The sequence below is a fragment of the Leucopleurus acutus genome (assembly GCF_964270905.1).
Source record: "Leucopleurus acutus genome assembly, chromosome: 15".
Lineage (NCBI taxonomy): Eukaryota > Metazoa > Chordata > Mammalia > Artiodactyla > Delphinidae > Leucopleurus > Leucopleurus acutus.
In genome coordinates, this window is record NC_139157.1 from 23,818,837 (window position 1) to 23,834,169 (window position 15,333).

Sequence of the window (15,333 nt, forward strand, 5' to 3'; positions counted from 1 at the left end):
CATTTGGCTCTGATTGCCGTATCTATAGTCTGCTTTTTTATTTTATTAATTTCAGTTCATATAGTTGCTATTTTCTTTCTACATTGGGTTAAATTCTTTTTCTAGCTCTTTGAGATGGCTCCCTAGCTAATTGCATTTTAGTTTATCTTCTTTATTAACATTTCCATTTAAACTATATATTTTCCTCTAAGCATGACATTAGCTTTATTTGACCAATTTGATACATAGGGATTTCATTATCATAAGGTCAAATATTTTCTATTTTTCCTTGTGATTTATTTATTAACCCATAGGTTATTTTAAAGTATATTGTTTAATTTTCCAAAATATAGGTATTTTCTGATTATCTTTTTCCTATGGGTTTCTAATTGATTTCAATTGTGTTATGAAAATAGACTGTAATTTTCCAAATATATGACATTTAAACACCTGCTATATTGCTCAGCTTGTGGTCAATTTTGGAAGAACTTCTAAATACCCTGGAAAGAATATATACTCTACAGGTTTAGGATGCAGTAATAGATAAATCAGTTAAATTTTACTAATTATGTTTTTCAAATCTTCTATATCCTTACTGATTTTTGTCTGCTTATTCTATCAGTTACTGAAGGAAATGTATTCACATTTCCAAACTTGATTATGGTTTTCATCTGTCTCTTTTTAGTTCTATAGATTTTGCTTTACATATATTTTTCATTAAAATTTAGAAAAATTTTATCTTCTGAACTTTTAGCACAGTGAAATCCCTCCTTATCTCTAATGATGCTTTATGTTAATACAGCTCCAGCAACTTCTATTTGGTTGATGCTTGCATAGTATCTATATTTCCATTTGTTTTATTTTCAATCTTTTTATTTAGCCTTAAATTTAAAATGTGTCTCTTATAAGTAGCATATTAAAAAATAAGCACTTTGTATGATATTATTGTTTTGATGCATTTAGTTCATTTACACTTAATGAAAACACTGATTTATTAGGTTTAAAGATTCTATTTCTAGTCTATTCATTTCTCAATTTTCCTTTCAATTAGAGTTTTTCTTACACATTTTTACATTATTATTTTAGAGATTTATTTGACATACATTCTGGAGGTATTACATTCTAGTATAAATTATTACTTTGCATATTCACTTAGATATACAAAGACTTTAGAACATTTTAACTCCTTTTATCAGCCCCCCCACACACAACTTATGTGCTATTTTACTGCATAATTTCATTGTAGATGTACATTCTAAACCCCAGAAGACATTGTTATTATTTTGTACAGTCAATATCTATTCAGATTTATTCACATAGGCATTCTTACCTCCAATATTGATTACTTCTTTAGTCTTCAGACTTCCTTTTGGGATCATTGTCCTTCAGCCTGAAAAACTACTCTCAGTAATTCATTCAGGGCAGTCTACTGCTTGTAGCAAGTTTTCTGGGGGTTTTTTTGTTTGTTTTTTTTTTGTTATTGTTTGTTTGTTTTTACCGGTACGCGGGCCTCTCACTGTTGTGGCCTCTCCCGTTGCGGAGCACAGGCTCCGGACGCGCAGGCTCAGCAGCCATGGCTCACGGGCCCAGCCGCTCTGCGGCATGTGGGATCTTCCCAGACCGGGGCACAAACCTGTGTCCCCTGCATCGGCAGGCGGACTCTCAACCACTGCGCCACCAGGGAAGCCCAAGTTTTCTTTTTGTTTGTCTGAAAATACCTTAAGTATTCCTTTATTTTCAAAAAGATATTTTCATTGAATGTAGAATCTTAGGTAGGCATTTACATTTTCTTTTCACCACTTGGAAAATATCATTCTATGTCTTTTGTTTCCATTGTTTCTATTAAGAGGTCAGTTATCTGTCTTATTATTGTTGTCCCTTGGATGATAATATGCTTTTTTATTCTCTATCTTCAATATCTTTCTTTTAATTTCATCAGCAGTCTTACTGTAGTGTACCTAAGTGTAATTTTCTTTGTATATATTCTTTATGAGATTCACACAGATTCTTAAATCAATGGCTTGATGAACAGTTATCAGTTATTTTGTCTTCAAACATTGTTCCTGCCCCATTATCTATTATTTCTCCTTCATGGAGTCCAAGCATACTTTGTTTTTAGATCTTATCATGCCCTTTTCTAAGATTTCTTTAATTTTGCTATTTTTATATGCTGCTTTTCAAATTTTCTTCTTGCCTAGGTTTCAGTTCACCAATGTTTTTCTGTTGTGTTGAATATAAATATAGATTTCAGATTACCAATTGTTTTCTGTTGTGTTGAATATGGTTTTTTCTGTTGTGATGAATGTGTTATCATTAATATAAAATATTAATTTTATATATTGTTGTTTCAGTATAATTACCATTCAGCTCTTTTTTATTGCTTTGATGGCTCTGCTGAAAGTCTCAATCTTGTCTTTTAATATTTTGGAAACATGATCATAGTCATTAAAAGTCCTTGTATGATAACTTAATTACTTATACTCACTAAACTGTGCCCACTTTAGGTTTTGGTTGTTTACTGTTTTTTGTTTGTTTGTTTGTTTGTTTTTGTGGTACACAGGCCTCTCACTGCTGTGGTCTCTTCCTTTGCAGAGCACAGGCTCCAGACGCGCAGGCTCAGTGGCCATGGCTCACGGGCCCAGCCACTTCGCGGCATGTGGGATCTTCCCGGACCGGGGCACGAATCCATGTCCCCTGCATCGGCAGGAGGACTCTCAACCACCGCGGCACCAGGGAAGCCCTGTTTGTGTTTTTCACATGCCTTAAATTGAATGTTTTTGTGTGTATACAACCAGTTATTTTTAATTTATTATTAGAAATTATACATGAAATACTTACACAGATATTGAAGGCTCTGCATGATGTCATCTTCCTCCAGAAAGGTTATAATTTTAGTTTTACTTTCTACAAACAGGTAAATAATGACATGAGCAATCTCAGATTACATTAATCCAGTCAAGGATTAAGATGAAAAAAAATTTAACCCATCTTTAATTATTGTAAGGACTGGCCTTTATAGCTCATTCTTACTCATAGGAAGTTTGCTTCCTAAAAATCTAAGGTGTTTCCTAAGGTCTGTCCTCATTAGTGAGCCAAGAACTTTGATTTTTCATGAATGTACCAAAACCTACACTTAGCTTCTCAGCCTCTAGGCTGCCAGTTTCCTTCTTCCCCACGGCTCTGCAATTTTTCATCACATTGGTAGCGCTGTGACATCTGCAACAATCTTTTTGGTATGTTGTTCATATTTTCTAGGTGTTCTTCATGATTGGTTTAGTCTGAACTATAGGTTCCATTGATACAGGTGGAACACCTGTCCTAATTATCTTTTAGTCTAGAATAGTTACATCTTTTTCTCATGATATTGCCTTACTGAAGAGACTAGTACAGTTGTCCTTTAGGATCCTCGACTTTAGATTTGTGATTGTTTCCTTCTGATGGCATCTATTTAGCTAATCTATCCAATATGTTTCACATAAAGTTATATCTAAAGACTTTATTAGGATAATATTAAGTATTTTGGCAAGAAAACTTCATAAGTAATACTATATTCCTCATAACTTATTATATTGAAAGAGAAATAATTTTGGTCACAAGTTTAAAGTAATGAAAGCTTGATAGTTTCATTGTAAAGTCGTACATTCTCCCCTTTCTACCAGCATGTAACCTGCCAATTGATATCCTGACATAATTACGTATATTGCTAAGTTTCCCATCAACCTTTCATTGCATATTTTGGTATAAACTGACAGCTTTTACCTGAATCCATTTTTTTCCCTAAGATTACATTATGGAAATTTCCTGATACTATAATTTCCTCTATATTTATCTTCTGTAAAGAAGAATGTTTCCTCATCAATTGAGGCTATTTTATTACCCTGAAATATACTTCTTAGTGGAATATCAATAAAAATGCTTAAACCTTTATGTTTATTTTCAATTTTCTTTAAAAAAATGCTGAAGAATAGGCAGTTCCAATAATGATAAACCAGGTTGTATTTCATGTATTGATTATCATTGTGGACTCAGGAGTTTTTATATATTCAGAATGTTTCAGTTCCAATATTTTAGTCTCTGCCTTTATGAAGTTATATTTCTAAGGGGAAGACAAAGACTAATATGTCAACAATAGACAAACAAAAAGATAAACTGATAATAATTACTAACATAACAAAACAAGTACTATTTTGAATTGTGCATAATATTGGTAGGTCAACTGTAGTAAATAGACACCAAAAAGTATAATGGAAACTCCAGCAAGTATAATTTCTCGAACATAATAAAATGTGTTTCTCACTCACATAATAGTACTGTGCAGGTAAATGGTTAGGAAGGATGTACTTCTCTATGTTATTCAGAGATCGAGGTTGACTGAGGCACTCTCACCTTCAGTGTATCTTGTAAATTCACCACAGGGTTGTTGCATTCCAGCTGACCAGAAAGTGAAATGACTGAAGAACCCCACATGGGAATATTTAATGGGAAATGGTGCTTACCACTCTACTCATGAGCCATTGGCCTGAAATCACGATTCTACCAAATCAAGAAAGTCTTGTGTCCAGCAAGAAGAGAACATGAATTTTGGGGAGTTAATATCACAGGTTCAGAGGAGGAAGTGACATAGGAAATGACAGACATGTAAAGAAATGTGACATGAGAAACTCTGAGGGAAGACCTTCTCATCAAAGAGAATAGCTCTGATCTGAAAGAATCAACAAAATTGGCCTGTTCAACAAATAGTAAGAAGGCAAGTGGTGACTGAAGCATAATGAGCAAGGAGAGAGGTTAAAGGTCAGAGGGATAGGCAAATGGATCCTATTTGTCTTTTTATACCTTAAACATCATGTTAAGGATGTTATAATTTTTACTAAGTATAAAAGAATTCAATGAAAATTTTTGTAATCTATGTTTTGGAAAGAGATCTCTTGCTGTTGTAGTAAAAATAAAATGTAGCAATGCAGGAGTGGAATCAGGGAGACCAGGTAGAAAACTTTTTAGCATCCCTGGTAATAACTGACAGATACTTGATCTAGGATAGTTGTTGGCAGTTCATGACAAGAAGACATATTAGTCATCCTTTGGTTCCACTCTTTCTCTCACACTTCCTATCCTGTGTGTCAGGAAATCCTCCTGACCCTACTTTAAAATACTTCCAGAATCTTACCACTTTTCACCACTTTGAATACTAATACCCTGGTCCAAGTCTTCTGTCTCCTCTGGAGCTCACAATGACCTCCTCCCAGCTCTCCTGCATCTCCCTTGCCTCACTAGAACTAATTCTTAAATAGCAACCAAAGCAAGCCTTTTAAAATCTAAGTTAGTACATCACCCCTTGCTTAAAACCCTCTAGTGCTTTCCCATCTCTTTCAGATCAAAGTCAGGACAATGACCTACAAGGCTGTCCATGGGCTGATTCCTTTCAGTTCATGATTTTCCTTTCTTTTCATCTCTTGTCCTTGACCCATTCCATCTAGCTGCCTTGCTATTCCTATGATAGCAAGCCAGTCATGCTTCCAACTTAGAGTTTTTACTGTTTTCTCTGCCTGCTCTGTCTTATCAATTCTACTTCCCTGACTCTTTCCTGTTTTTTCTACAATCTCACATTCTCTCTGAATCCTGTGTGAGTAAACTATTGAATGCAATACACACATGGCCCCACCTCATGTCCTCATTCACTCCCCTTGCTCTATTTTTTTCATTGTGTATTTTACTTTCTGACATTCTCTATGCTTATTTAAAATATTTATGGCTTATTATTTATTTCTTCTGTACCCTCACCCAGAGTTAAGCTCCATGAGCACAGGTATCTTTGTCTGTTTTGTTCACTGATGTCTTCAAGTGTCTAAATTTGAGCCCAGCACATAGAAGTTCTCAATTAATGAAAGTTACTGATTTAATGAGTGAATAAATGAATGAGTGAAGGCCAGAGCTAGCATACAGTGTAAAGAGACATAATATTTTCTTTGAGGATGTGGCATTTTATCACAGATATGAAGCCAGCAAGGAGCAGATGAGGAGGCTCCAGAAAGATCTTTCAGATCTTATTGGCCAAGGTGCTTAGATGATGTATTTAAGCAAGGAACTCAGGGGCCAGGTTTATTTGGAACTTGTATAATGGTGGATAAAGAAGGCAGTCTGTCCAGGAAGATTAACTCGGGAGTAAGAAATAAATACACATTGAAATGTCAACCCAAATAATCCATGTTCAGTTTGGTTTTGGTTTTGCAAACTGCCCAGTTTAATCTGGTGTGACTGCAAGGTCTCAATTTTCACACCTAACATAAAATAACAGAAAGTCAGATATATAGAGAGAGATTACATCTCTCATTTCTAAAAGTCCTAAGCATGTACAATTAATCTCTGGGTATGTTTTGGAAGTTGTCATAAGAGGAGTATATTCTGCATTCAAGGTGAGAATTACTCCTAGTTAAACAGAAAGCAACAATAATCAGGCCCATTGTTGATGTCTAGCTCTGCCAATGAGTATTATCAACCTATGGAAGGTAAAAGAAGTCAAAAAGATTTTTATCAAAATGGCTGATCCAGAAAGGAACTGAAAACAAAGAGAAAGGGCTCAGATTAAGTGTCACTGCATGAATCTGACTCTTTCCGTGGCTATGGGCTTTTCAGAATCAAGCCTCTTTCTGTTATTTTGCTCATTTTGTGGGCATCTTTCCTACTCTACTGCTGTCTTTTTTTTTTTTTTTTTGGTTTCCCCTTTTTCATCAATAGTCCAATCCAAGTGCAAAAGTACCAAGAATGTTAGATCCTTACACTGAATACAATGGGCTATATATATTTGGAGCATTCACTGTGGAACTTTTTCTGCTCTAAAAGGCCTTAAGTTTGGCACCTTTATTTTATACCTGCAGTACATTTCAGTCAGCAAAAAAAGATTGTCTTTTTTTCCTACCTACCATTGTAATCAAACATAATGGAAAGAATGACAATGGCCACCATGACCAAAATTCACTCATATTTTATTTGAGATTTGGAAGAATATAAGTGACTGAAAACTTATATCTGTAACACAGTTTATCTCCAGCTATCCATTCCTTAATATTTATCATTGTCCAATTAGTAAAATCAATTTGCCAATAAGATATATATATATGTAAACATGTACAATTACTTTCTTAGTATACAAAAATGCACAATAAACCTTTGCCTCTGCTCAAATTTCAGTTAAAAATATGCTTAATATATGTAATCCATGCCAAGTTTAATTGTCTGTTGAGAATAATTTTTTTTCAGTAGAAAAAATTATTTTTGTATAAGAATTTTCATCACCTGTCAAATATTGCTAATCACTTATGACATTTTTCTTCACATATAAAGAATAACCCAGAAATAATAAATACAATGGTTATCATTTCAATTAAAAAAGAAACTTTACTGCTACTTTCTGTTATTTTGTAATAGTGTAATGTAACTCTTTATCTAAGAGAGGAGGATGAGGATAAGAAGTTCAGAGCAGTCAACTCTTAGAAACACTTTAATCAAGAGTCATATATAAGCTATGATTAAGGAAGCAAAGGAATGTTTTATATAATGATTTTAAATATACCTTTATATCAAGGCAAAGCCAGTAAAAATGAGCAGGACAAAAAAAAAAAAAAAGGGAATCCAGGATACTATATAGCACACAGTTTTTTTATTAGTAATCACCTCTCCATTTCTCACAGATGACCCCTAAAACTTGGGCACCCTTCTCACAGATGACCCCTAAAACTTGGGCACCCTTTCTACTCAAAATGAACGGTATTCTATCTGCACATGTTAGTGACAGATAGAAGCAAAACTTTTCTAGTTCCTGCTTGCTCTCCCAACATTTAACAGCACATGGAGATGTTCATCCACATCCTACCCCTGTACTGTATATAATACAAGATTTCCTGTCTGGGAAAGATTTACGTTCATCACTTCTCTAAAAATTCTACACTGTCTTGAAAACCCTAATGACTTTTAGCTGTGTATTTTTTTCTAGATATTTTTCTCACTCTTATTTCTATGAGATTACAATGACCTAGCAACTTTAAAGACTAAAAGTATATGAATAACATAATTATATATTCCCCAATCTGGTTAATACATTTTGGAGACTGAATGACTTTTTCAAGTCCATGTATACTACAAAAGCATGACTAAAATGAGAGAAACCATTTCACAGGAGCCATTTATAAAATGCACTTTCTCAGTCAAGTACTTTTTATTTTTTCACAAACTCATTATGGAAAAAAAAGAAAGAAGAAATAAAGAGATTGCAGCCCAACCATTAGATATAACTAGTTCCCAGTGACTTTTTAGCAGAGTACAAAGCATTGTTTTTGCTAGGTTTGATTTAATTTTTACACCTATTTCTGAAAAGATACATTCTAGAGGTTGAGAAAATAGATATGCCAAGACCATATATGATAAGAGAACACTAACCCACAACCTCATCAACAACCAGCTTGAGAAGCCAAACACAGTTTCTGTAGCAACTGGCGCAGAGTAGTGAAGAGTTGATTGATGACTGCCAGCTTCCCTATTTTTTTGCCTAGCTCCCAACTCATGACCAACCAGAGAAAGCCAGATATACTGAATATTTTCTCTCCTCTACCAGTCTTTGCACCTCTGCCAAATTCAAGTGATGGTGGCTAACTCACTTGCAATAGTGAATTCTGTATAACTAGCCTCTGCTTGTTCCCATTTGGGTGGTCTTCATTTATTTCCACAAAGTAAAACCTTGAAGAAATGACTGAGGCTCACCCACTTTCCAGGCAGCACTCTTGCAGTGGATACCATGAAGTGGGTTCAGTAATTTAACCACGTCAGAGAGGAAAACAAAGCTCAAGGATTCTAAGGCAGCCATACACCACCTCCAAGAGCATCCATGGGAAAATGGGGAGGCCTGGACAGTCCCCACCTGGCATCCTCAGGACAAAGCCTTGAAGGAGAGCCTTGAAATCTACAAGGTTTCTTGGGAGGATAAAATGAAATAATGGATATGAGTGTGTTTTTAAAAAGCAAAATGTTATGGAGACCTTCAAGATGGCAGAGGAGTAAGACGTGGAGATTACCTTCCTCCCCACAAATACATCGGAAATACATCTATATGTGAACAACTACAGAGCACACGCAGAACACTGGCAGAAGACACCTGAGACTTCCCTAAAGATATATTTTTTTTTCCTTTTTCTCTTTTTGTGAGTGTGCATGTGTATGCTCTTTTGAGTCATTTTGTATGGATAGCTTTGCTTTTACCATTTGTCCTAGGGTTCTGTCTGTCTGAGTATTTTGGGGAGGTCTTTTTGTTTTGTGTAGTTTTTAGAGCTTGTTATGACTGGTGGATTTGTTTTTGGTTAGATTGTTCCCTTCTTTCTTTTTTTATTTCTTTTTAATTTTTAATAATTAAAAAAATTTTTTTCATTTAATAACTATTTTATTTTATTTCTTCCTTTCTTTTTTTCTCCCTTTTCTTCTGAGCCATGTGGCTGACAGAATCTTGGTGTTCCAGCTGGGTGTCAGCCCTGTGCTTCTGAGGTGAGAGAGCTGAGTTGAGGACTTTGGTCCATCATAGACCTCCTGGATGCATGTAATATCAAATGGTGAAAATTCTCTCATAGATCTCCATCTCAACACTAAGACCCAGCTCCACTCAATGACCAGCAAGCTACAGTGCTGGACACCTTATGCCAAACAACTAGCAAGACAGGAACACAACCCCACCTATTAGCAGAGAAGCGGTCTAAAATCATAATAAGGTCATACACACCCAAAAACACACAACTGGACGTGGTCCTGCCCATCAGAAAGACAAGATTCAGCCTCATCCACCAGAACACCTGGTTGAGAGGCACCAGTCCTCTCAACCAGGAAGCCTACACAACCCACTGAACCAACCTTAGTCACTGGGGCAGACACCTAAAACAATAAGAACTATGAACCTGCAGCCTATGAAAAGGAGATCCCAAACATGGTAAGTTAAGCAAAATGAGAAGAGAGAGAAACACACAGCAGATGAAGGAGCAAGGTAAAAACCCACCAGTCCAAACAAATGAAGAGTAAATAGGCAGTCTACCTGAAAAAAGAATTCAGAGTAATGATAGTAACCATGATCGAAAATTTTGGAAATAGAATGGAGAAAATACAAGAAACTTTTAACAAGGACGTAGAAGAACTAAAGAGCAAACAAACGATGAACAACACAAGAAATGAAATTAAAAATTCTCTAGAAGGACTCAAGAGCAGAATAAATGAGGCAGAAGAACATATAACTGACCTGGAAGATAAAATATTGGAAATAACTACCTCAGAGCAGAATACAGAAAAAAGAATGAAAAGAATTGAGGACAGTCTCAGAAACCTATGGGACAACATTAAACACCCCAACATTCGGATTATAGGGCTCCCAGAAGAAGAAGAGAAAAAGAAAGGAACTGAGAAAATGTTTGAAGACATTATAGTTGAAAACTTCCCTAATATGGAAAGGAAATAGTCAGTCAAGTCCAGGAAAGACAGAGAGTGCCATACAGGATAAATTCAAGGAAAAATATGCCAAAACACATATTAAACAAACTATCAAAAATTAAATACAAAGAAAAAATATTAAAAGCAGCAAGGGAAAAACAACAAATAACACACAAAAGAATTCCAATAAGGTTAACAGCTGATCTTTGAGCAGAAACTCTGCAGGCCAGAAGGGACTGGCAGGGCATATTTAAAGTGATGAAAAGACAAAAAAACTACAACCAAAAATACTCTACCCAGCAAGGATCTCATTCAGAAAAATTAAAACTTTACATACAAGAAAAGCTGAGAGAATTCAGCACCACCAAACCAGTTTTACAACAAATGCTAAAGGAACTTCTCTAGGCAGGAAACACAAGAGAAGGAAATGACCTACAATAACAAACCCCAAACAATTAAGAAAATGGTAATGGGAAAATACATATCAATAACTACCTTAAATGTAAATGGATTAAATGCCCCAACCAAAAGACATAAACTGGCTGAATGGATACAGAAACAAGACCCATATATGTGCTGTCTACAAGAGGCCTACTGCAGACTTAGAGACACATACAGACTGAAAGGGAGGAGATGGGGAAAGATATTCCAAGCAAATGAAAATCAAAAGAAAGCTGGAGTAGCAATTCTCATAACAGACAATGTAGACTTTAAAATAAATACTATTACAAGAGACAAATAAAGACACTACATAATGATCAAGGGATCAATCCAGGAAGAAGATATAACAATTGTAAATATTTAGGCACCCAATATAAGAGCACCTCAATCCACAAGGCAAATGTTAACAGCCATAAAAGGGGAAATTGACAGTAACACAATCATAGTACAGGACTTTAACACCCCACTTTCGCCAATGGACAGATCCTCCAAAATGAAAATAAATAAGAAAACACAAGCTTTAAATGATACATTAAACAAGATGGATTTAACTGATATTTATAGGACATTCCATTGAAAACAACACAATACAATCTCTTCTCTAGTGCTCATGAAATATTCGTCAGGAGAGATCATATCTTGGGTCACAAATCAAGCCTTGGTAAATTTAAGAAAATTGAAATTGTATCAAGTATCTTTTCCGGCCACAACGCTATGAGACTAGATACGAATTACAGGAAAAAATCTGTGTTAAAAATACAAACACATGGAGGCTAAATAATACACTACAAAATAACAAAGAGATCCTGAAGAAATCAAAGAGGAAATCAAAAAATACCTAGAAACAAATGACAATGAAAACACGACAACCCAAAACCTATGGAATGCAGCAAAAGCAGTTTTAAGAGGGAAGTTTATACCAATACAATCCTACCTCAAGAAATAAGAAATATCTCAAATAAACAACCTAAACTTACACCTAAAGCAATTAGAGAAGGAAGAACAAAAAAAAACCAAAGTTAACAGAAGGAAAGAAATCATAAAGATCAGATCAGAAATAAATGAAAAAGAAATGAAGAAAAAAATAACAAAGATCAATAAAACTAAAAGCTGGTTCTTTGAGAAGATAAACAAAATTGATAAACAATTAGCTAGACTCACCAAGAAAAAGAGAAAACTCAAATCAATAGATATGAAAAAGGAGGAGTAATAACTGACACTGTAGAAATACAAAGGATCATGAGAGATACTACAAGAAACAATATGTCAATAAAATGGACAACCTGAGAGAAATGGACAAATTCTTAGAAAAACACAACCTTCCAAGACTGAACCAGGAAGAAATAGAAAATATAAGCAGACCAATCACAAGCACTGAAATTGAGACTGTGATTACAAAGCTTCCAACAAACAAAAACCCAGGACCAGATGGCTTCACAGGCAAATTCTATCAAACATTTAGAGAAGAGCTAACACCAATCCTTCTCAAACTTTTCCAAAATATAGCAGAGGGGGAACACTCCCAAGCACATTCTATGAGGCCACCATCACCTTGATACCAAAACCAGACAAAGATGTCACAAAAAAAGAAAACTATAGGCCAATATCCCTGATGAACATAGATGCAACATCCTCAACAAAACACCAACAAACAGAATCCAACAGCACATTAAAAGGATCATACACCATGAGGATCAAGTGGGGTTTACCCCAGGAATGAAGGATTCTTCAATATACAAAAATCAATCAGTGTGATACACCATATTAACAAATATAAGGAAAAAAACCATATGATCACCTCAATAGATGCAGATAAAGCTTTTGACAAAATTCAACACACATTTATGATAAAAACCCTTCAGAAAGTAGGCACAGAGGGAACTTACCTCAACATAATAAAGGCCATATATAACAAACTCACAGCCAACATCATTCTCAATGGTGAAAAACTGAAACCATTTCCTCTAAGATCAGGAACAAGACAAGGTTGTCCACTCTCACCACTATTATTCAACATAGCTTTGGAAGTTTTAGCCACAGCAACCAAAGAAGAAAAAGAAATAAAAGGAATCCAAATCAGAAAAGAAGAAGTAAAGCTGTCACTCTTTGCAAATGACATGATACTATACATAGAGAATCCTAAAGATGCTAAGAGAAAACTACTAGAGCTAATCAATGAATTTGGTTAAGTAGCAGGATACAAAATTAATGCACAAAAATCTCTTGCATTCATATACACTAATAATGAAAAATCTGTAAGACAAATTAAGGAAACACTCCCATTACCATTGCAACAAAACGAATAAAATATCTAGGAATAAACCTACCTAAGGAGGACATGGAAGCAACCTAAGTGTCCATCGACAGAAGAATGGATAAAGAAGATGTGGCACATATATACAATGGAATATTACTCAGCCATAAAAGGAAATGAAATTGAATTATTTGTAGTGAGGTGGATGGACATAGAGACTGTCATACAGAGTGAAGTAAGAGAAAAACATATACCATATGCTAACACATATATATGGAATCTAAAAAAAAAAAAATGGATATGAAGAACCTAGGGACAGGACAGGAATAAAGACCCAGACATAGAGAATGGACTTGAGGACACTGGTACGGGGAAGGGTAAGCTGGGACGAAGTGAGAGAATGGCATTGAAATATATACACTACCAAATGTTAAATAGATAGCTAGTGGGAAGCAGTCGCGTAGCACAGGGAGATCAGCTTGGTGCTTTGTGACCACTTAGAGGGATGGGATAACAAGTTTGGGAGGGAGACGCAAGAGGGAGGAGATATGGGGATATATGTATATGTATAGCTGATTCACTTTGTTATAAAGCAGAAACTAACACACCATTGTAAAGCAATTATACTCCAATAAAGATGTTAAAAAAAAAGTAAGAAATGACTGAACTTGAGAGTCTAGGATCAAATTTGAAAGAATAATTTTACTGAGAGAAACTTGCCCTGTTTCCAAGTCCTGATATAATCAAAACTTCAAAGGCAAATTTTTCCTAGCTGTAATTTGAATAATGCATCCAGCTAAATGTTCTCTATACATGCATGGTGTATATAAGTGGACCTTGGGATGATGAGAGATTGAGGTCAGACCAATACTAAAAGAAAAAAAAAGATTAATAAAAAGCTCTAGAGAGTCAAATGGGCTTTTTAAAAGTACCCCAATTACAGCTAATCCAACTGGAATTGAAATGAACCAAGAATAACTTTAAGCATGGAACAAAGGCCAATAAGAAATAGATCTCAGTCACTGAAGAAATAAAGGTATCCACCTCTAATGTGGCAGAAACTGGTGAAATATTCAACTCCTGGAGCAATACAAAGCAAAGATGAAATCGTTTTTAGATAAGAGAACAAAACTAATGGATCTTCTCAGAAAGCCTAAGAGCTGTGTTACCACAATAGTGCAAAGATAATGTCTACAATTCTTTTCAATGATTGTTTTGCCAATATACAGTGTAAAGGAAAAAAAGACTAATAATTGCTTGTCAATATTGACAAAGTATGAGTGGCATCATGATAGGGAAGAGCTGGGGGAAGGTGGATGCCATTTCACAGCTATAGCGGAGACTAACCGGCTGTGCTATGTTCACACCAAAGGAATGAGAAAGGAAGGCACATGTGAAGGTCAAGTTAAATGAGCTGTTTACATCTTTCCAGTTAACAAAACACATTTCAAAGCCCAAAGGATTTGAGTCATTGAGGAAATTTTAAAAGGTGCAAAATGATGCAAGAAATCAGATTAAGATTTAGAACTCTGTGTGCCAGGTCCAGTTATAGGTAGGTGAGAGAAAGCTTCACTGTAGAATCTTATGAAGCAAAATTGTAAGCCGTAAAGTATTTCACTATAGGGGAAAAAGCCCTCCATGACTCTGAAATCCTATTCCTTAATGATATAGATATACAATACAAAACACCCAAACAGATTTGAGTAACTAAAAGGAATTTCTGAAATTCTGCAATAAGAGGAAAATATAGTATATAAAAACGAATATGTTCACTTTCAAATAAAGTAGCCTTAAGGAGCAATTATTTTTTATAGAAATCATATATGCGAGTCTATTTTATTTTATTTTTTAAAATTTTGTCTGTGCCACGCGGCATGCAGGATCTCAGTTTCCCAACCAGGGATCGAACCTGCAGTGGAAGCATGGAGTCTTAACCACTAGACCGAAGAAGCAATTATTTCAAAACCCACTACATTTAAACATGTATTGAATTCTTGCTATATATGTATCTAGAGATACAAAAGACAGCCAAGAACTGGAGGAACTTACAGTTCACGGAGAGTAAAATTAGACAATCACAAGTGTTAAATGTGTAGTTACAGGCATTTAGTGCGTGTGTACTTAGTAATAGGAATAGCATTTTGCCCAACAAGACCTCACAACACAAATGAAAAGCTGTAACAAGACAGATGAAGAGGGATAGAATA